Source organism: Condylura cristata, unplaced genomic scaffold (genome assembly GCF_000260355.1).
Source record: "Condylura cristata isolate star-nosed mole 26May11 unplaced genomic scaffold, ConCri1.0 scaffold00043, whole genome shotgun sequence".
In the NCBI taxonomy this organism is placed as follows: Eukaryota; Metazoa; Chordata; class Mammalia; order Eulipotyphla; family Talpidae; genus Condylura; species Condylura cristata.
In genome coordinates, this window is record NW_004567144.1 from 1,501,333 (window position 1) to 1,526,258 (window position 24,926).

The following is a 24,926-nucleotide window of genomic DNA, read 5'->3' on the forward strand; positions in this document are numbered from 1 at the left end:
TCACCTTGATTTAATATATATATATATATATATATATATATATATATATATATATATATATATATATATATATATATTCTTAGGCAAGACCCTGATACCTGTGGGGATCAGGTATTGAAAGGTATTGTAAAGAAGAATATATAAACAACAAATTTGGACATACCAGTTAGAAAGATTTAGCTCCCTCCCTCCCTTATATTTCCTCTTCCTGTCTTCCCTCCGGCCCTCATTTCTAATTCCCTCATGCCCTCATTTGTCTCATGACTTCTTTACGTTGCTCCTTCATGCCAAAACACCAAGCTTTGTCTCTGTGCCATCAGAATGTGTTTCCAGTCCACACATTAAACCCTTGATCTTTTTAAGACTGTTTCAGGAATGTTTATGGTTAGCAGGCATCAATTCCTCACTTGCCTGAAATGCAGGGCAGGTTAGTATGTTCTTTGTCCTTGTTAAAGTGGAAACTCTATAAGTTTTGATATTAAATTTTTGGTAAGTGAAAAAACAACTTCAGGTGACCCTACTACCAATTTCATTGTGCTTTGCATAACTTATGCATTAGCATCCCATGAGGCGTATGTTGAACATATGTTCATGAACCCAAACTTATGGTACTCAATCATTCAGCGGGGAATGGTAGCCAAGAATCTGAATATTTAACAAGCAATTACATGTTAAAGTACTAAAGTAGTAAAGGAACTGCTTGGTCACACCCATTGTCAGGTTTATTTACATTTCAGAACTTGTACCAATTTGCGTCCAATCTCTGAATCATTACCTTCCTTTCCATGTTTCTGAGGTTACTCAAAGGAAGCCTGTTGGCCTCCCTCACTCTGCCCTTCAACTTTCCCCAGCTGCACATTAGTACTGTGATGTAGGCAAGTGGCTTGACACAAAAATGGTATTCCTTATACATAAACCCTCTTCTACTCCATCTTCCCTTGTTCAGTCCTCCCTTCTACTCAAGGATCTTGACTTTAAATCACTTCACTGATTTGTTGCGATCAACAATACACTGATTCTGCACTGCCCCACTTTTATTATACATGTGTACACATGAACAAACACTAAGAATAAAGAAAGTTGAGAGAAAAAATCAACATTATCTCAGTATCATTTGAGTACTTATGATGTGACACAACCTCTGGTAGGCATTAGATTTTAACAGATAAACATGACATGGTCCCTACAGTCAAAGGGATCACTTTCTAGCAACGTGGAAAAGAATGGAGAATATATATTAAGGGGCAAGTAAAAATATCAAAAACAAATGGAGAATGCAGGAAGGGTGGTTTAAAACTACATTGAGTGTACGCTGACTATGTGTTGTTTAAATGGAGAAAGTAAGCAGATAGTTGTATAATATCTTTTTGGAGTTCAGAAGAGATGTTAGGACAGAAGGGTTGAACTAAGGACAAATCAACATTTAAGATGCAAAACCTTGAAGTAGAAAGTTCCATACAGTTTAAGTTAGTGAGCAGAGAAGGTTTATTTCCTAGAGGTTTCTCTTTTAGAACTTTGACTAGCCCAGAGAGCATACTGAATAAGTATTTCAAAAGGAATTTCTGCTGCCTCATCATTGCTGTTTTAGCTTATACAGTGTGAACTACAAAAACTACCCTCTTTAGACAGTCCTATTATACAAAAACATTTCTTCTGTGTGGTGGTAGCAATAGAATCAGCCATTTAACAAGAAGAAAATGTCTGCATTATAGTCTGTTGCCCTCTCAGCAGAACAACTTTGTTGAGTAAAGCATTTATAGTGCATTGAGACAATGTACTAATAGACTTGAGTACCATTCACCAAGAGGGTAGGTGTAAGATTAGAATATCATTAGGTATAATTCTGGTAATCCGTGAGGTATAGTAACTTAGATTGTCATACATAGAGTGAGACTTCCACTCTTTTGGTTTGGCCAGAAGAAAAAATGGAAGATTTCCCCAGAATATCATGTCCTTATGCATGGGTCACATAATTTAGCATCTGACATAATTCAATAAAGAGAATAATTCCTGAGGCATATGTAAAAAATAAAGTGAAAATTATCAAATTTGAGTTTTGTTCTAAAAATCACCTATCAGAAGAACATTGATTAGTTTGTTTCTCTTCTGTGAAGATGCTTATGCCAAGCCTCTAGGATATGTTTTTCTGTCTTCTTCATCATTTGTGGCTGATAAACCTCCATATATTCCCCCATATGTCAACTATGAAAGGTAAGGTTACCTGGCTCCAGGTCTTACAGCCTTGCAATGTGGCCAGGGTCATAATTATTAAGCAAACTGCTACTGTGTTAAGGCTCATAATCATAGAAAGATTTTTTCGGAGATGGAGGTACGTGGGAGGGTGACCCATGTACAAGGGCAGGTGGCATATTTAGGGTCTCAAGACAGTAGCTAAACAGGAGCAAAAAACAAAGAACAGAAAATCACCACCAAACACTAAACTTGCATGCGATTGGCACTGAAGCCCTATATACAGTCAACCTAGGAATACTGACCAGGTCAAAGGACTTTAACTGTTCCTGGAGAAGAGAGGCAGAGGCTAGTCTCCGAGTAGTATATAAGGAAATTACTAAGAGTCTTCATCGTCTATAGCAACTCTTACCAGTCCATAAGCTACCACTTCTCTGCCCTAACAGAATACAAAATTGCACAACAGTTCTGCATTTCTCTTCTTGGTTCTTGTCTTAGCTAGGATGAGCATGTAACTAGACACTGGGTCTGTTGACAGCTGTCAGAAGAAAAATAGGTTGATGATGATGCATATGAAACAAACTAGAGTTGATCTTTATATGCATAATCCACCAGGAAGATATTTAAATCTTTTCCATCCGTACATAAGCTATATACCCCAAATGTTGAAGAGTAACGAGTACCAACTTTGGCCTATGCAGCTTGTTATGCTTCAGTAAATAAATCCAGTGTTCCACAATTTCTTTTGGCTGGAAGAAGCCTCAGACTACAACTCAATAACCTGGGGTTCTAACTTGCTCTGTCACACATTTGAAATCTGATTTTCTTTTTGATTTTTAAAATATTTTATTTATTTATGCACACTGAACTGGGGTACAGGCAAGAGGTGCAGGGGCATTGAAAGGATTTACCAGAGACAGACTGGGGAGCAGAATAGGCAGATCCACTGAAATACACTGCTGAGGGGAGCAGCGGGCAGGTCAGGAGAGGTCTGTTGTACCTTGTGGATCACCTCCAGGGTGGGGGATAAACTTGCAATGGTGACCATCCTGGGTGGTGCAACAGGTAGAACACAGCAGTGCAAGCTAGTTGCAGCCGTTCAGTGCAAGTTTGATCTCTGGACCAGGAGGTGATCCACACAGAGCAGCAGACCTCTCCTGACCTGCCCGCTGCTCCCCTTAGCAGTGTGCGCTCCCAACTCTGTCTCCGGTGAAGCCTCTCACCGCCCCTGCACCTTTGGCCTGTACACCAATTTGGAAGGAAGTAAGGAAGGAGGGAATGAGGGAGGGAGGAAACATGGTCCTGAAATATGATTTTCAATAAGTCACTTCTTTCTCTGTATTTCAGTTTCCCCAACTATATAGCATGACATATGTGGACCCATATATGATAACTTCTAGTTGTATCACTTTGTGATTTCTCAGAGACTCTTAAGTTGTCCATCAGTGTCAGGTTACTTACTCCCTCTTTGTTCTCTATCTTATTCGTTATTCATCTGCTCATTTCTCTGCAGGACCTTCTGGTCTTAACTTGTGATATTATCTATCCCAGGGAAAATTCCTATATTTTTAGAATGACCTTCAGGAGATAAAACTTAAACCAACATTTTGCAAACTAGTCACCACAATGTAGTAAATTTTTATATCAAATTATTGGGTGACTTATGGCATTTTAAAAACAAAATATTAAATCACAGTGATTATAGATACTAATGTTATTATCTTATGAAATTTTGTGAAATCATATCTGCTGTACAATATGAAATTGCCAGTATTAACCATTTTCACATATAAAATTTCAATGTATATATAAATGAAAAGTGAATGAAAAAATACTTGTGGAAGTATTTACAGTTTTATACCATGTACTGAATTACTTACTTTGGGTTAAAGTAGAGAAAAATAATGCTTGAAACTACTGCCTTAACCAGAGGATGACAAGAAATGAGCTATATAGCCAGATCACCAGGGAAAACAACATTGCCAAAGGACTTTTGGGATTCAACACTTCTCACATAAGAGCAGCAATTTTCTCTATTATTTGTACAATTTTCTGATTTTGTTCTATAGATTAGTTCCGGTGCATTTTTAAGGTACTGTTTTCCACAAAAAGATAATGGGGTGTTTCTGCAGAATGACTAAGAGGGAAAAGAACTAGTTCTTCTGGAATTGGTGAACTGGGACCACCATCTTTGGTCTTCAGTGTTTGCTGTACCACTAGGCCCCATTCATCTTGGTGCACCCTAGGTAGTAAATACACTAGATAGAACTCTGTAACACCTATGTGCATCTGCCTTGTTCTCAGTGCATTGGTACCTACTTTTTGTTTTGACAAGAGAAAAGGAATTCAGAGTTGTAGCAGAGAATAACATGTGAACTCTAGTGCCAAGATTTTATGCAATAAGATTGTCATCAGCTACTCTGAAGGTACAAGGGATATTGTTAGAAGACAAATTGAGGAATGTTGTGACATACAAGTCCATTCTGAGGGGACTAAGTAGAACTGGATGGCTATTGTATTTCTTAAACCTCTCAAGACATGATTCACTGGCAGTCATTTCCCTTTCATGTCTGCCTCATGTGTAGAGAACATTGACCACTGTTAGAAGAACAGAGACTTTCTGGCAATGAAGCTCTAACACTCACTAATAACTTCCCAATATGGTTCCCTTAAAAAGAAATAAAATAAATCACATCCCAAATGTCTAATTTGTAATGTTATTCCAGTGAAACAGAATAACAAGTAAATTCTCACATCTGTTAAGACAATGACCTTACTTATTTTTCATCATAGAAAACAAAGACAAACAAATACGTATACACTAGAATCACTGGACATACATGTAAGGTATTTTTTTTTAAATATTTACTTTTCCCTTTAATGAAGTAACACTGCAATATAGCATTATATATTTCGGGCATACATCATTAAAAATCAACATCTATATACTATAATAAAGTCACTGTGAGAAGTTTAGCTTTTTAAAAAAAAAAGATTTATTTATTTATGCATACAGAACTGGAGAACAGGAGAGACGTGCAGGGGCAGTGAGAGGCTTCACCAGAGAAAGAGTGGGGAGCAGAACAGGCCGACTGATGAAGTACACTGCTGAGGAGAGCAGCGGGCTGGTCAGGAGAGGTCTGCCCCACCATGTGGATCACCTCTGGGGCGGGGGTCCAATTCATGCTGAAGTGGATTTAGCTTCTTAAGTGCTGTGCTTTAACCTGCTGCACCACCAGGGAGGGCCCTGTTTTTCTTTTTTTAATGATTTTAAATTTATTCATTCAAATACTATTGTACAAGCCCTAGGTGCAGGAAAGGGGGTGAGAGGATTCACCCAAGACAGAGTGGAGAGCAGAACAGGCAGATTGACCTAAATACACTGTTATGGGGAGCAGCATACAGGCAGGTCAGGAGTGGTTTGCTGTGCCATGTGGGCCACCTGCTTGACCAGTATCCAACTTGTGCTGCAGTGGCTGTTGATAGCTTCATAGTGCTATACTTAAACCAATCACGCCATGACACAAGCTATGCGACGGCTATTGTCTGACAGATTCTGGGTAGCTCGGGAAAAGCTCTGAAAAATCAGACTTTCCACGCTAACTTATGTTATGACCTCCCTTTTTTTGTATAATCGTAATATCAAAATATTTTGAGCAACTTTCAGCTTACAATTGGATTGCCTCAGCTGCATAAGGCCTGCCTGCCCTGACAAGCAAGCACTGCACCAGGGTGAGAAATTCTTCTGAAAGCAAAAGTGACTTAACAACTGGCTGATCAATAAAAGCAAAAGGGCTGTTTCTGCAGTCTCTCACTGCTGGATGGAGGAAAACCCAAATATTATCATTCGGCTATCTCACCTAGCCTTCTAATCAGCTTCTACAGAATTACTCAAACTTCCTACTGTCTGGCTTTAGATATGGAACATCCAGGTTGCCTATTTTAGAGCTAGTCAAGTTTTTTACCTGCTACACTTCAAAGCAATCCACAAAAGTCTTTCTGGCTAATCTTTCAGGATTCTACTATCTAATCTTTAGATAAGGAAATTCACCTATGTCTCCTATTCAGAGCAAATTATGCTTTCTACTGTCTAGACCTCAAGGAAACTTACTTAAAACCTTTTAGCAAGTTTCCTCAAAGAACTTTTCTGAAACTTGATTTGCAAGAAATTTCCTCTTCCTGCCTCCCAAGATGTTTCAGGTAGAAAAAAACATCAAATAATAGATAAGGTTTAAAGGACTTTATTCTTATATATCTTCACTATAGTAATATTAGTCTTAAACTTTGTGCACCTATGTACCTGTTTTTTAACCTTGATTGATTTTAGAATGTTATAATCTCAAGTAAAGGTCAAATGATCCCAGACCATTCTTAGAAAAAAGGTGATTGTGATCTCAACCCCTTTCATATGCTAATGTCATCCCCCTGCCTGCTTGAAATGTGCAAAATAAACCTCTGCTGAAGGCAGAGCAGGAAGATTTGCACCCAACTCTGACTCCCCTGTCTTCCTGGCACCCACTCCTCTCCCCCTCTTGGAATCTCCTCACGTTGACGCCTTCCTATCTTGGGGTCCTGCCTGTGTTGCCTCCAGACACCTCAAAAGTTGGAGCTGGTCTCCGACAATGCCACTAGGGAAGGAAGACCCGAGTTTTGTATTATTTTTATATATTTTTTTCATTTTAATATTATGTTTACTTCCCCCCCTCAGGTGTTAAAAATTCCTCTCCCTATTTGCCTGTGCACGGTCACCACAGTTCCCTGTGTTCCTCCCTCTCTCCTTCCAATCCAACTCCTTACTCATTTTTGTATTTCATGATACAACTGACCCATTTTATTCAATTCTTAATATCTGTTTATCTTCATTACTTGCCTCCAAGCTTCCATCTTTCTGTCCTGATCCTTCAGTATTCACCTAACAGCTACTTCTTAAAACACAATTTTCTTCCTCCATCCTGAATTGACATCACCATTCCCCTTAGTACTAAAATACATTTCCATCCCAATGTGACTATCATAACCTTCTGACTCATATACTGGCTGCATGAGTCTGTGTCCTAGCCATCAGAGTTCAACCACTTACTGAATGACCTTGAGAACATTCTTGATCTCTATACCTCAATTTATTCATATGGAAAATTGGCATGATAATAATATATACCACAAAATGTTGTTATATGGGTTCAAAAAGTATAATTAAAGTATTTTGAAGATTTCTGGTTTCAAATGCAAAAGCACTTCCATACTAACAAAAAAGACAAAAGTTGAGCAAATACCAATAAATTTTATGGAACCCATCAGAGAATTGATGCAATATCAAAATCTAGAGAAAGAGGTGAAACCACAGAAATACAGTGCAGATCTTGAGCAGTTTGTTCTTAGTCTACAACTGAAGGGGGGGGGGACATTGTTTTAAAATGAACAATGATGTAAAGTATATATAAATAAATTAATTTTAAAAAATCATGAGAACATTTAAGTGTAATTCAAATAAACTATCAGAGGCTGAGTGTGGATGTGTGCAAAAGGTGGCCACAGTTTAAAACTCCAAATTATATGGAGTTTCTGTCCAGGAATTCCATAATTTACACATGGCAATTAGTTAACAAACTCCCACCCTTCTCTCTGGTAGGTTACAGGAGAAACTATCACTTTCAAATAAACCTAGATCATTTTCAATAACAAAGATCTACTCTTCAGAGCAAAATACTTTAGGAGAGTCATACCTAGGAGTGGAATATCTGTGTCATATGAAAGTTCCATTTTTAACAGCTTGAAAAGCCTCTAAACAGTTTTCCATAGTGGTTGTACTAGTTTGCATTCCCACCAGCAGTAAGGGAGCATTCTTTTTTCTCCACATTCTTGCCAACATTTGCTGTTGCCTGTTGTTTTAAGATGTGTCATTCTCACTGGTGTTAGGTGGTATCTCATTTTGGTTTTAATTTGCATCTCCCTTATTACACGTGATTTTGAACATTTTTTCATATGCTTGTTGGCCATCTGCATTTCCTCTTTGGAGAAGTGTCTTTTTAGCTCTTCTACCCTATTTTTGATAAGGTTGTTTATTTTTGTTAAGTTTCCTCACTCCTTTGTATATCTTTGTGATCAATCATTTATCAGTACTATTTTGTGAGAAAATTTTTCCCAATCAGTGGGATGTCTATTTGTTTTTGTAATGTCTCTTTTGCTGAAGCTCTTTAACTTGACGTAGTCCCATCAGTTTATCCTTTCCTTCACTGTTGTTGCATTTGGTGTTGTACCTTTAAAAATATTGTATATGTCATGTAGTGTTTCACCCCTCTTTGCTTCCAGCTATTTTATGGTTTCTGTTCTTATGACTAGCTCTTTAATCCACTTCGAGTTGGTTTTTGTGCATGGTGCAAGGTAGTGATCTAGTTTCATTATTTTGCATGTAGCTTCACAGTATTCCCAGCACCATTTGTTGAACAAACTTTCTTTGTCCCATTGTATTTTCTGAAATAACTATATTTAATGTATGAAAGATTCCAATAGGGAAAGACAACATTCAAAAATGGATCAGTATTTGAAGTAGAAGGATAGTAACTTTATGAAAAACTTTATAAAGTCTCAAAGGAAATACCAGATTCAAAAATATTTTACCAAAAATTATGAATCTGTAGAACAGCCATAGCCAAGAATCAGTGACCTTAAAAATATGTCAATACAAATTCTCCCAATTGAAATGTAAAAAGAAAAGGGAAATATATTATGTAATAAATATGAGACAATATTTAGTATACAAGGGTAAGTTTACCTGGAATAAATGAGGTAGAAATATTTAAAATTGTAATTACTAATAACTTTCTAAAATTAATAAAAAAACACTAAGCCACAAATTGAGTAAGCACAGAGCATGTCAGCTAGGATAAATAACCTACAAAATGTATACATGGACATCATATTAACAATCTAGAAAACCAAAATGAAAAATCTTTAAAGATGTTGAGGGTCAATGAATCTGTTTGAGCAGATACCTTATCTATAGAGGAACAAAAATAAGAAATATAGCAGATTCCTCATAACAAAGTTTATAAGCGAGAAGATAATGGAATAAATGAAGTATTGAGGGGAAAAAATCAGTGTACTTAGAATTCTATATACAGGAAAATTCTCCATATTAAAAGAAAAAATACTTTCTCAAGAGCTGAAAGAATTCATTGCCAGTAAAACTACCCTGCTAGAAATTTTGAAATAGGAATATAGAAGTTCACCCTGCTTTTCAATTTTATGTAAGGTTTTAAGTTGGGTTGGTAGTAACTCTTTGAAAGTTTACCAGAATTCATTAGTTAAGTTATCTGGAGCTGGAATTCTATACTTGGGAAGAGTTTTGAATACTGTGTCTAATTCCTTCCTCATGATACAGTCTATTCAGGTAATCTATTTATTTCTGATTCAGTCATGGAATGTTGTCCAAATTGTGCCATATAACTGTCCTAATACCCTATTTTGGTCAATTGTACTCCTTTAATATCTATTGTAACCACCTCTTTCAGTTTTGCTTTTCTTTATTTATGCTTTCTATCTGTGAGTCTGGCCATAAGTTTGTTATGTTAATCTTTTCAAAGAACCAGCTATTGATTTCACTTAGCTCTTGTGTTAATTGATTTTTATGCCAGTTTTGGTAATTTATGCTCTAACTTAAGAGACTCTTACATCATGACCAAGTAGGATTTAATTCAGAAATGTTAAGGATGATTCAAAAATAGCAAATCAATAACTGTGATGCATCATCTCAACAAAAGAAAGGAAAAAATCATTTCACCATTTCAATAGTTGAAAAAAAAGCATTTGATAAGATTCAACATTTTTTTAAATAAAAGAAACCCATTAGCTTGTGGTTTTCTTTCTTTTTTTTTTTAAGATTTATTTATTTACGCATACAAAATTAGGGTACAAGCCAGAGGTGCAGGTTAGGTGAGAGGATTCACCAGAGACAGAGAAGGGAGCAGAACAGGCAGATCAACAAGGTACACTGCTGAGGGGCGCAGTGAGCGGGTCAGGAGAGGTCTGTCACACCATGAGGATCAAAGCCAGGGTCTGGGATCCTACTAGCACTGAAGCGGATGCGACTAGCTTGCAGTGCTGTGACCTAACCCGCTGCACTACCAGGAAGGGCTAGATTCAGCATTATTTTATGATAAAAATATTCAACAAAATAAATATAGAAGAGACACAACTCAAAATAATAATAGCTATATCAGATAGCGAATATCACATCATCTTATTCAAAGGAAAAATATTGAAAGATTTTACTATGTAGCCAGGAAAAAGACAGGATTTCCGGCTCCCCCACTAATATTCAATGTAGTGTTGGATATGCTAGGAAGAACATTTAGAAAAGAAAAGGATATAAAAATGTATTCAAAATAGAAAAAAATAAGTAAAACTGTCATTATAATGCAGTTGACATGATAATACAAATAGAAAATACTAAAGGTTTTAGTAAGAAGCTATTACAGGTGGAAGGTTACAAAATGATTATAGAAAAGTCTTCCCCAATTCTATATGCAAAAAAAAATGCAGACATAAAAAAATTAGAAATACAATTCAATTTGTAATTATGTCAAAAAGAATTAAAATTATTAAATAAATTTAATAAAAGAAATGAAATATTTATATACCAAAAACTGCAAGATTTTGTTGACAGAAATGAAAACCACAAAATGATGCAAAAGTATTCTATGCACCAAAATTGGTAGGATTCATGTCACTAAAATGACTATATTACCCAAAGCAATACACAGAACAAGGAAATCCTTATCAGAACCCTGGCGTTGTTATTCATAGAATACAAAAGCCATGAAATTTGTTTACAAACAGAAAATACCTAAGGAGCAAAAACACTCCTGAGATAAGGGGGGGAGAGACTAAACATGGAAATGTCATGTTTCTTAACTTCAAATACTCCTACAAAGTGACAGTAATTAAAGAAGCTTGGTACAAGAGATGAAACAGGTAAAGAGATCAATGGCACAGAACTGTGAGCCCAGACATAAAACCATACATATATAGACAATTAATGATTAAGGATCCAAGAAATTATAATGTAGCAAGGAAAATTGTTTCAGCAGTGTTGGGAAAACTGGATCACCATATGCAAAAGAATGAAAGTAAACCACTGTCTCACACCACACACAAATATTAACTTTAAATTATTTAGAAAATTGATGTAAGTCCTGAAATAATAAAATACATAGAAGAAAACATAGGCCATATGATCCTTGAATTACAAGATGTAAAAAGGTTAATAGAAGATGTAAAATATTCAGAAGAATGCCATGAAAGTAGACTAAAACAATTGTAAGAATGAATCAGTAATCTAAGAAGAAAAAAAAGAAAAAGATACAAAATGAGATAGAAAAGAAAAAGAACAAACACTATTGAGAATTGTCTGACATTAGGAAAGGAGATAGAAGAATCACAGGAATCCCTTTCTAAAGTAGGAGAAAAAAAAAAAAAACACAGAAGCTGAAAGAACATTCAAAAAGCCAATGAAAAGAAATATCCAAAATCTGAAGAACGAATCGAAAATAGAAATACATGACCCCAAAAGAACACCATGCTACCTAAATAAAAGCAAATGTACAGGGAGATACACAATAGGAAATCCCAAGATTCCAGACAAAGAAATAATAATGAAGCTTATGAGGGGGAGGAAAGAGATTTAACTTATAAATGAACACTGATTAGGTTGACATGAGAATTCTCTTAAAACTAAGGTCAGAAGAGAATGGCATTAGATATTCAAAATAATCCAAGGAAAAAATGCCAGCCAAGAATAATTTATCCTGCAAAGCACTCATTCCTGAATGAGAGAGAAATAAGGACTTTCGTAGAAAAATACAAAAATTACTTAGGGAGTTGGTATCCACTAAACTTGAAAACAAAGTGGGGAATGAACAAAAAGAACTGGATAGGGAATTAAACACAACCACATAACTAGGAACAAAATAGTAGTAAGGAACTTTTACATATTTATAATCACTGAAAACTACAATGGACTGAATCAACAATAAAAAAAGAATAAATAGTTGGATTAGGAAACACAGCCAGCCTTCTGCTGCATCCAAGAAACAAACCTACATTCCAAGGAAAAGCATAGACTGAAAGTAAAAGCATAAAAGCAATCATGAAGGCAAATGGCAAACAAGGGAAGCCATGTCTGACAAAACAACAGCTGGTGTCATACAGGTGAAAACCTGAAGGCCTTTTACTCAGATCCAGTACAAGGCAGGAATTTCCACTCTCACCATTACTATTCAATATAGGACTGAAAGGCCTGATAGAGCAATTAAAGAAGAAAAGTGTATAAGGTAACACTAATTGAGAAAGAAGTAAATTCATCAAAAACTACAGATGTGATGGTATACAGAGTGTCATAAATACTATAAGGCCATGATAATTAAAACAGCATATTACTGGAAGAAAGCAGACACACAGAATAATAGAATAGAACTAAAAGTCCAGAAGTAATACATATGTGTGTATATGTACATGTGTATGTATATTGTGTGTGTGTATAGTGTGTGTATGTGGTCAACTAATCTATGAAAAAGGAGCTAAGATAAGAATACACACTAAGACAATGGAAGCATTTTCAATAAATGATGCTGAGAACAGTGAATTGCCACATGCAAAAGATGGAAACTAAACTATTATCTCAAAGCATACAAAAAAATCAGCTCAAAATGGATAAAAGACTTGGGCATAAGACCTGAAATCGTAAAATACATAGAAGAAAACATAGGCAAAACTCTCCATAAAATAAATTTCAGAAATATCTTTATGAACTTATCTACAGCATCAAGGGTCAAAGGCTAAAATAAACAACTGGGAATGCAACAGACAAAATAAAACTACTTTACAAGAAAGAGCCACTGACCAGAACAAAGGAGCACCCAACTGAATGGGGGAAAATATTTGCACACAATACATCTGACAAAAGATTGATATCAAAGATCTATAAAGAGTTTATACAACTCAGAAAAAAAGGAAAAAAAATGAAGAAATGGACAGAAGAGAAAAATAGGCACTTTTCCAAAGAAGACATACATATGGCAAACTGATACATGAAAAAAAATGGCATGTATGTGTATGGTAGTGTGTGTGTATACACATGCACACACACAATAGAATACTACTCAATGATCAACAAAAGTAAAAAAAAAAAAAGATTAACTCATGCCATTTGCAGAAACAACATGCATGGAACTTGAAGGGATTATTCTATATGAAGCAAGCCAGATGGAGAAAGTTAAATACCAGATAGTTTCTCTCATATGTGAAATATAGGGAAACCAAACAAAGGCGAACTTTATGATCAACTTTTGAAAGCAGACCATAGGTTCTGAGGGGTTCAGGAGTACAGGCAAGAGGAGCAAAGAGGGTAAAAATGAAGGAAGGAAAGCACAATGGTCTATGGTTTGGGAGTATGTGTACTTTGGTGTTGGAAGAGATTCAATGACAACACCTGAGAGGAGAAATACTTTACTGTCACAAAAATTACCAGGGTGTAAAACAACAGCACTTCATTTAAAAAAATATTTAATCCTTGGACCATGAAACCAATTAGTTGTTGCCATAAAAAAAATGGGGGAGGAAAAGAAGATGATCGTATTATGAAGACCAAATTTGGGCTTTTAGCAATCACGTTAATTTAATATTTACACATGTTGATTCAATGATGAAAAGTTGAAACGTGTATGTGATAATACAATAAAAATAGTTTTAAAAATGAAACCTACCATTGCTGAGAATGTGCAGGATTGAGGATTATTGTATTATGCTGGGAAGTATGGAACTTATGGAACTTGGTGGTATGTTTTTTTTTGTTTTTTTGTTTTTTGGAAAGGAGAATTTACTCATCGATTTCATTCCCAGGAACTTAAACTAAGAAGATGAGCAGACTGTTACACTAAAAGCATTAGGATGACAACAACTGCCAATTTTATTCACCATGTTTCTCTACAGTCTAATATGTTGATTCCCAGTTAAATGATCAAATTCAATCAATATTTACAAAATGAAAGAAAAGGAACATGTACTTTTTAGTCATTGAATTCATTTTTAATTATTATTTTTAATGAAGTATCACTTTCTTCCACCCTTATCAAATTTTTGACAGTATAGGATTTCTCACTGAGGTGTGATCCCCATAGCTTTCTAAGCAGCAAAGCACCCATGGTCTTATTTGGGTCCATTGTATTCTACTTTATGTGCAAGAATATTTACTATGATAGGTATACAATTGAAGAAAAATAGAAACAGCTTAATTATACTCTCAAGAATGGTACATTTGGAATACTATTTAGTCATTAAAATGGTGCTTTGGATCTGTAATTTTTTTCTACAAAAACATAGATTGTGTGTTTTATATGTTTGTATATATGAGTGAATTGATATATGTGTAAAAGTGTCTGAAGAAATTTTCAATGAATTATGAAATTATAGCTTATGTCTAGATGGTAGGTTTGTAAGAAATTTGAAATTTCCTTTTTTTATAACGTGCATACATTCTCTTAAAATAATGTATTAACCCATAGCTAGTATTATACATGATGCTGCAAAATTGAAACCTTTTTTTAATAAGGTCAAGAAGAAGAAAAGGGTGTATACTCTCACCACTGGAAGTATTCTGTGGAGAAATTAGGCAAGAAATAAAAAGTATCTGAATGATAAAATAAGAAATATAATTTTCATAATTTGAATATTTGAGAATTTTTATACAGAAAGTTCCAAAAACTCAACTAAAAAATGTTAGAATAGATCAATTAATTCAAGTTAAAGGACAGTCAAACTACAGAAATTGGTTGCATTACTATATATTAATAATAAAGTACATGATGAAGAAACAAACTGTCCCATTTACAATAACACAAAAGTCAATAAAATATAAATTATTAACAGGAGATTGAGAAATGTGTATAACAAACACTAAAAGACATTATTGAAAGAAATTGAAATAAAAACAAACAAATGAAAAAATATCATTTCCCGTAGTCAGAAGAATTAATATTGTTAAAATGTCCATATTCCCCACAACCATCTATAGAATCAAAGTAATCATTAACATACAGATGGCATTCATAAAAATAGTCATTTTTATGGAGTCACAGAGACCCTGAAGAGTCAGTGAAATCCTGAAGAAAAGAATAAAGCCAGCAGCCTCACACTTCCTAAATTCAAAGAACAATACAAAACTATAGTAACACAAAAACTATGGTACTGCCAAAAAAATAGATGCCATAGACCAGTGGAACATAAAGCCCAGAATTCAATGGCATACGAGATCAACTTATATTTGAAAAGGCAGCTAAGGACAAACAATGGCAAATGGATAGGCTGGAGAGAGATTGCCATTGGAGTTGGTTTCTCAATTTAGGTTTTACTCATGCTCATAAAAATATTCCCATACTAAAGGTCTTCAGAACTGCCTCTAAGGGTACCTCAAGAAGTGCTTCCCACTTCTTGAAAGTATAAATAAGGAACAGGATATAGCAAGAAACTGCAAAATATATTCTCACAGAGAAAAGGCTACAACAAAAATTTGAACACTGAAGGGCAGAATGCTGTAGATTTCAAGCGACTGAGTTAGGTTCCAAATTTATGTCAACAAGTTGAAATAGATGGTTGAACTTCATGATTGACAGTTACAAATGGAGAGTTCTGTATTTGAGTGCAAAAAACCATCTTACTATACATAGGATGGAAGAGACTGCCCTGTACATAATTAAGAGAATGGTAACTTGATATTTTGCCTAATAGGGATCACCATTGAGATGTTAAAACAAACAAAAAAAATTGGACTTTAGACTGTATTAACGTAAGGATAATGTCCACATCAAGGGAAATAGCAAGCCATTTTCACTCTGTCATCACTGTACTATTTCTAAAGGACTGTATTCTGTTCTGTATATCACAATTTAAGAGGTCATATGTGTAAAATATTCAGAAGGAAGGAAGTAGTTGGAGAAGAGTTTGAAAAATTTTGTCATAACTCCTCATACTGGAGAATAAACCACTTAAGGGGAGAGGTTTTTGCTTTTATGTCTTTAAGAAACTGTCATGGAAAGAGAAAGCAGTTGGTGTCAGGAGGTCCCAGAACAGAGTAATATCTACAGATGGAAGCTACAAGGAGACAGCTTTCAGCTCAACACAAGAAAGAACTTTCTAATTCATTGGATTATGAATGGAACACATTATATGGTGGAGTAAGCTATCTTTCATGGAGATGTTCAGAAGTCTAGACAAGTTATTCTTCAGGATTTTTCAAAGGTGAATCATAAATCATCTGATAATCATATGTAACCTAAGTCTAGATTGTCTGTTAGCTTTCTCCAAGTTATGTGTGTCTAGTGTTCTAAGCTCTGTGAAGCTTACATGTTCCCCTATAATGGCCCAGGATTGGATATTGGAGGTTGACCAATATCTGAAAATTATGTCAGGTCCTAATCAATCACTAGTAAAGAAAATTAAATTCCCATAATTAGTGATTCCTAAACAAGGTAGATTTTGCACACCACAGGCAACATTTCATAATGTCTGTAGACATTATTAGCTATTGTAATTCGGAGGAAATATTTCTACTAACACCTGCTTGGTAGAAAACCAGTATTCAAGTAAACATCCTATAATGCACAGGTCATGTCCACCACAACAGACTTGAGGCTCTTGACCTAAATGATCTGTCCATAAATAACAATAATGTTGGAAGTTGAGAAATTCTGGCTTAGAATTTTGAAAAATTACGATATACTTTCCCTTATCTATTGTCAAGAAAAGGGCCCAGGCTCCCCTAGGTTTTCCTAGGTTAGTACCTGACAACATAAGCTAAAAATCCAACAAGGCTAAAATACTAGGGGTTGTCTTTTTTCATTAATTAAAACTCTAATACAAAATCCTATTGCTTTCAGGTCCTAAAATCTTTAATACACTCTGAGAGAATCTACATGATCTTCCTCTATCAGTTTTGTCACCTGAATCTCTCTCCTTATTCTCTGTAGTTCAGCCATGCTGGCATTGTTTTTTTCAGTTTCTCAGATATGCTATAGTCTTTTCCATTTCTCTAACTTACTTCATCCTTCAGACCCAGCTACAGTAGACTGATAACATATATTATTCACCCTCCCCTCTAATCATACCCATTGGCATGTAATGTTGTTCCTTTCCAATCTTACTTTAGGCCTTGCTGTGTGATTTGTTTCAGCCACTGGAATGTTGACATAAGTGACAGTGTACCAATTCTGAACTTAGGCATTAAGAAATATTGTATGTTATCTACTCCCTGTTTCCAATGCAGAACAAGCACAGACTAGGCCGGCAGAATGCCAGATGACCTGCAGACTTTGTACTGAGAAAGAAATACTTGTTATTATGATTGTTATGATGCATTTTTGTGGCAGAAACTGACTGATAATTATCTCAATTCAATATTATACAGATTCTGTTTAGTATGCTCCATAAAATACCTTTTCTATCTTCTCTACTGACTCTATTCCTCCTTAAAAAAATTCTTTTTTTTTAAGGACACAAAACTGGGGTACAGGCCAGAGGTGCAGGGGAGGTGAGAGGATTCACTAGAGATGGAGTGGGGAGCAGAACAGCCTGACTGATGATCGACAAGGTACCTGCTGAAGGGAGCAGCGGGCAAGACAGCCAAGGTCTACTGCACCATGTGGATCACCTCCTGGGTGGGAATCGAACTGACTCCGAAATGGCTATGGCTCACTTGCAGTGCTGCACTTTAATCCGTTTCGCCAACAGGGAGGGCCTCCCTTAAAAAAATTCTAAATGGACTACTTATTTCTAGATCTTCCCCCTTCCAGCCAATCTGCCACATAGATTCCATAAATATCACCCAAAACAAACAAGATAATAATAAGTTACTCCATACTTTAAAATTTACCCAGTGCCTTTGAGGTAAGATCCAAACCTAGTATCCTGGCATTGCTCTTTCCTTTCTATGCCTTTAATATTCTGCCCTGTCTTACCTTGGATCCTCATATGAGAAAGCTCAAACATACTCTATACTTTAGTCCTCTAGACCTTTACTCTTCCCTTTCATTGGGTAAAATCCTTTTCAGATGTTACTAAAATACCAGCACTCCGGGCAGCTTTCCATGATTCCCTTTACTTCCCCCATAGGTAGAAGATAATCATGTCCCCCATAGGTAAAAGATAATCATGTCCCTCTTTTGCAGTTCTATGAGGAGCTGTTTAACTCATATATTTAACCTTGGGTTACAAATAGGTCCTTAACAAGTTACCAGCCCCACTCCTTGTGGGCTTTCTTGTATTTCAGCTTCCTTCCTCACATTCATGCCCTCCCATATCAGACATTATAAAAGAACTAAGTAATGGGTATTGAAAAGAAAGAGCTCTTGAATTTTAAGTATTAAAAAAGTTTTATCTTTAAATAAATGTATTAAATTGTAAGAAGATTATCAATACTTGTATTTCCGAAGAATGACAGAAATTCCTGACGAGGAGGGAGCTCTTTGCTACAACAACTTCTGCAGGCTAAAATAAAAGAAAATGTTTTGACATGAGGAAACTCACATCATTCTTAATTTGCAATAAGATAATGTATGAAGTCTGACAATGACTAGAACATTTAACAAAATTATCTCTACCTAGAAAATAATTTGTAAATGTTATCATTTTTATTTTATTTTTGAATCCACCTATGCCTTATGAAATAAACTAATTCTCTTAAAATGGCAAGTAATATGTTAAATATAAAATTGAATCAAATTTATGAGAACTTTACTTCAACTAACTTATGAAAGTGCAAGTACATATTTTTTTTTAAAAAAAGATTTATTTATTTGTGCACACAGAACTGGGGTGCAGGCCAGAGGCTCAGGGGCGGTGAGAGGCTTCACCAGAGACAGAGCGGGGAACAGAACAAGCAGTTCAACGAAGCACACTGCTGAGGGGAGCAGCGGGCGGGTCAGGAGAGGTCCGCCACACCATGTGGTCACCTGCGGGGCAGGCGGGAATCGAACTCATGCAGAAGCGGCTTTAGATTCCCAGGTCTGCGTTTCAACCCGCTGCGCCACCGGGGAGGGCCGCAAGTACATATTTTAAATGGAGTCATGACTCCTGTTTCCATTTAAGAAATCTGAAACCCTATTTGTTCTTAAGCAGTTAGAAAGGTGGAGTATATAATTTTAAAGCAAAAATTTAACTTCACAGCCAGTATTTAAATTACCAGTATTTAAATTATAATGATCGGAAGTCTTCGGGGACAAAAATTGGACGGCAAACCAAAAACAAAGAATGAAATACATCCACTGACAATTTAGTTGAGATAGAATTAGGGAGAGTCAATATTTTAAATCTTAATGACAGATCAACAGTTATTGTATTGGAGATATTTATATCCCCCAAATTATACTTCCTTCATTCGCTTTTCCAACCATAATTTTCCTTCCATAAGAAAGTTATTGGGGGTGGAGGAAGAGGAATGGTGAGAACCAGGCAGGTCAAGGGTGCAATGGAATATTATGGAGGACAATGTGTCCTTTGAAGAAGAAGAAGAGCTATGATGACCATACTCGAGGAGGGAAATCCTGTACTATCAAAAAATTAACAAGGCTGTGAAAATGTTACTGCATTAAAAAATGATCTTTTTTAAGATACAAAATGACATCATAGGCAAGAAATTTTACCTAAGAGGATTCTGTGATTCTAGAGATAGAGTTTGTGAAAGATTTTATTTTTTAAAGAAGTACATGAAAATTTAAAAAATAAAGAATTTGGAGTAACAAGCTCTCATTTGATGATGATATAACCAGTGAGGGAGAAGAACTGCACTAGTGTGTAGTCTAAATCTTCTCTCCCATATATTTACCAGAGGTAAGGCAATAAACATTGTTATAGATGTGGGCAGGGCAAGGATGGAGCAGAATTGTACAGGATGCACATTGCCAACCTAACTGGTACCATCTGACATGAAGTGAGGGAGGGTAAGGGATAGAGATGGTGACTGCTTAATGCAGGGCACAGAGACAGAGTACTTAGGAGGCCAAGAGAGGAGAAAAATGAAGAAGAATGAAATTAAGAATGATTTTTCAATAAAACCCTCAACTGGAGGGTTTAACAATTTTCCCATGTACCTTGAGTCTATAAATCTTTATTTTGAAACAAGCTTAGGACATGAAAACAATTATCCTCAGTAGGATTGCCTTTAGGAGAATAAATAAGCATATACTTTGTGGGTAGTCTGTGCATGTGCTCCTGGTGCCAAATATATTCAACCTTAGCTTTCACTCCCAACTTTATGTTTCAGGTAGTTTCTAAATACCTCTTATTCTGTGTCTCAATTTCTTACCTCACCAATGACTCCTTGTGTGTGATTTTGGGTTGATTCTTTCTTTTCCCTGGGGCCTTTGAGTCCAATTTATAGCATAATATATATCGAATAAGAGGTTTTATGATAGTTTATATCCAGAACGTTTACTTATGATTCCATATAGTAAGGTGTGTTTGTGAGTGTGGCTGTGTGACTATACATACGAATCTGTACATTTCACTGCCTCTTCAGCTTCAGCTAATTTTTTAAACAGGAATATTTGAAAAAGATCATCTGTTAAGCCCAGATTCCACAGATTTTAGTACTCTCTCTATAATTGTCTCTTTATTGTCTGTCCTTCTACCCATTTTCTCTGTAGTCAAGGATGTTTCCTCTCTTGCAACTACCAGAAACAAATATTCCCTGGCCCTGATCCACAGTTGGGGAACTGAGTTTGAACTCCACAGAACTATGTGTGTGTTAAATGTCAGCAATTTGAAACTATCTCCTATTGTTAATAATTTTTTTCCAGTTGTTTTGAGATAGGAAATTATTCTCTAAATAAGCTCCACTCAGGTTTCTTATAAATGTGACTTAAATGAAAAAATTATTAATCGCTCAGGCTGCAAAATCACTTCACTATCATCAAGGAAACAATGTCTTCATTAACCAGGATCTCTCCCAGATGCTTCAAAGCAAGGAAGGCGCTCAGAAAATACAAAGGACCTAGAACTAGAATAAGCTCATAATTAACCCCACACAGATATTTAGGTTTCAACAGGGCCACCAAAATATTATTCTGGACATCTCCCAGCCTTCATGCTGGGCAGCCAACATGAAACTCATCTCTCAGGTAGTTGATATTCGTCTTATTTCTAAGCCTTTAACTATCAAATTCAACTATATACGCCATAATTTATAGATCTGAAAGGACCTTAATTGGATATAATTGTGCTGTTAAAGAGATAGGGTGTCTGAAGACTAGAGCAGAAAAAAAAAACAAAAACAAAAACAAACAAACAAAAAACAACACCAAAGTCACATGGTGAGTCAATGGTAAAGCCCGAGTTTCCCAAACTTTCAGAAGAGCAACCATAAATGTAGTTTTATTTTTCAGTTTCTCTACCTCATTCTTTGTCTTTTACCCCTAGAAGTCATCTTTACTCACTTTTAGGTTTTGCGTGAGTGCCCAATTTTTTATTGTAAGTAGAACTATCAAGGTGAGAGGACCTATCACTTGCTTCAGTATGGTTCAAATGACTTCACAACCACAATTCATTCTGCTTGAGAACTTGGATAGCTTGTTATGAGCTTTCCGTGATTTTATAACTATACTACCTGAGTTCTTTTTTTTTTTTTTTTAAAGATTTATTTATTTGTACATACAGAACTGGGGTACAGGCCAGAGACTCAGGGGCAGTGAGAGACTTCACCAGAGACAGAGTGGGGAGCAGAACAGGCAGATCAACGAAGTACACTGCTGAGGGGAGCAGCGGGCGGGTCAGGAGAGGTCTGCCACGCCATGTGGTCTCCTCCGGGGCTGGCGGGAATCGAACTCATGCGGAAGTGGCTTTAGCTTCTCAGTGCAGTGCTTTAACCCGCTGCGCCACCAGGGAGGGCCCACTACCTGAGTTCTTAACCTCTTTATCCATAGTCACAGACCACTGTTCCATCCTTTCCATAGACTTAAGCTGCTGAAAACTCCATCTCTTCCAAAGAAATACCTCAAAGAACATGCTCCCTGAACAAATGTAATGGAAATGTTCATCCCTGGAGAATTGGTGATTTGACTCTTCTACCCTAACTCCTATCTTCTGATCACCACCAATCCTCTCTGCTTACACCTGGGCCAATGCCTTCTAGCACCATACATTTTCACAATTTTTAAGACAACATGAAAGAAGAGCTTATAAACCTATCACAAGGGATGTAAGAGAATATGATTCCCATTGCTGCCTTCCTTATTTATCCATCAAATATACATTTATTTATTCACTCATTCATTCTTAAGTATCCACAAAGTCTTTACTGTGGGTCATGTTTTATGTGAAATTCTGTGGATAGTGGGAGGAGATGTGACACTGATACAATAATAAATGTCATATTGGGGCAGATCTGCCCTAACTGCTGCTCCCCTCAGCAGTGTATATCAGTCAACCTATCTGTTCTGTTCTCCACTCTGTCTCTGGTGAATACTATCACCTCCCGCACTACTGTCCTGCACCCCAGTTCTTCTATACATATATAAATAAATATTTTTAATTAAAAAATAAATGTCATATTGGGGTTATTTACAGTGTGTTGAGTAAAAGTATGTGAAGTCCTAATTTCCTAGTCATCTCAAGTAATACTTCACAAAAGAGATAATCTTTGAGTAACTTTGGAAATACAAATGGGTCCCTTCCAACAGAAAATATAGAAAGGGGTATTTTAAAGAGAGGAACTATCATGTCAAAAATCCATTGTTGAATTATAATAGCTAACAATAAATGAGAACCTATTTTGTATAAGGTAATTTATGCATTATCTCATTTAATCTTGACAATAACCCTACAAAGTAGGAAATTTTGCTACACTGTATCATTCTAACTTTAGTCTTTTTGTAGTTAATACTTTTTGTGTGTTAAATGACAGCCACTTACAGTTATGGTGCAAAGAAGCAGAAAGTATGAAACAGCCCCAGCTTGTCCTTCCTCAATATCCATTTTTCTTTTCTTCCTACCTAACAGAATTCTAATTTCATTTGAGGCAGAAGTGAAACAGCTAAAAGTGCTAAATCACTCAGCATCCATTGGCTCACAGAAGAGTGGACAAGATGATTAACTCTGACCAATGGGATAAGCAGAAGTCACTGAATGGAGATTAGAGGAGTGTATTAATAGAAAAGTCTAAGTATAGTGAACACATAGCTTTTACCTTTTCCTGTGTTTCTTCTTGAAATGTAGACATAATACCTGGAGCTGCAGAATTAATCTATCTTGAGTATAGACTCTTAGGTCTAATAATATATCTAATAATGATACCACAGGTAAACTTGATGATAGACATAGGAGCCTGAATGACCAGTGGGTCATGGATGTATAAATGCTTTCTCATTATGAAAGAAAAATAAATCCCTAACTGTGTTTATTTGCTTGTCTCTTTGCTTTGATGACCATATCCAATCACAAATTGCTATAGTCTGTGTACATTCTCGACCAGGAATTTGAGAGTGTGGGGCAATGGAGTGCACTGACAAAGGGGTGAGCTGTGGCCATTATTCCTTTCTTCCTACAAGTTTTCATTCTCAGGTTGCTCTTTGTACTGCAATTTTTCTGTTCTGTTTAAGTCAACAGGCTGTTCCCTTACAAGGTGTGACAGTAAAAAACAGATTTTTTAAAAAAGATTTATTTATTTATTAGTACAGAACTGGGGTACAGGCCAGAGGTGCATGGGCGGTGAGAGAATTCACCAGAGACAGAGTGGGGAGCACAACAGGCAGATCAAGGAAGTATACTGCTGAGGGGAGCAGCGGGTGGGCCAGGAGAGGTCTGCTGCACCATGTGGATCACCTCCTGGCAAGCAGGGATCGAACTCATGCTGAAGTGGCTATAGCTTCTTAGTGCTGGGCTTTAGCCCACTGCACCACCAGGGAGGGCCAAAAAACAAATGTTTTAAGGGAAAGCAAAACCCTGTAGATAAAATATGGACATCTCCTACATTTCTCTTTTAGAGCTCCTCTGTGGCAAAATCTAAGATGTCCACTGTCGTTTCTTCAATGTAATTACTTTGTGGCTATGATCAAGAAAAAGTGATAAAATTGTGCCTATCCAGTCTTGGAATAATAGTATGTTTAGCTTAATTTTCAATGCAATTTGAAACAGTATTCATACTGAGTAAACACCCTCACAAGTAACTCATGTATAAGGAATACATACAAAGAATGAAAAAAGTAAAATATAACTGAAAAATATTGTCATAGTTCATACTCTAAATTAATCATGTCTGCTCTATTTGAAAATTTTATATTTACAAAATCATAAGAGATTTAAAATGGTAGACTATTTATTAGTAAGGATTTATTGCTTTCTGACATGTGTTTATTCAGTGGCACATTCATTTAAAACAAAACAAAAATAAATAAATTAAATTAAATTAATAGCTATAGAATACAACAATAAATTGTTTATATTTTTGAATCTTAAAGAGATTTATTTCATTGTTTACAACTGTTTATTAACATATTGTAAAATTTTCTGGAGACTACTATTCTGCTATAGAAAGCAAGAGAGAAAGCCATTTTCATAAATTTGACATTTGTGGAAAATCGGATGTTCTTATGTGGAAAAGTCCAAATCTACTGCTGGCGGGTAAATTCAGTCTTTTTAACCTCCACTAATGGTCAAGGACCTACATAAAGATGAATAAAATGAGTATACCTTTG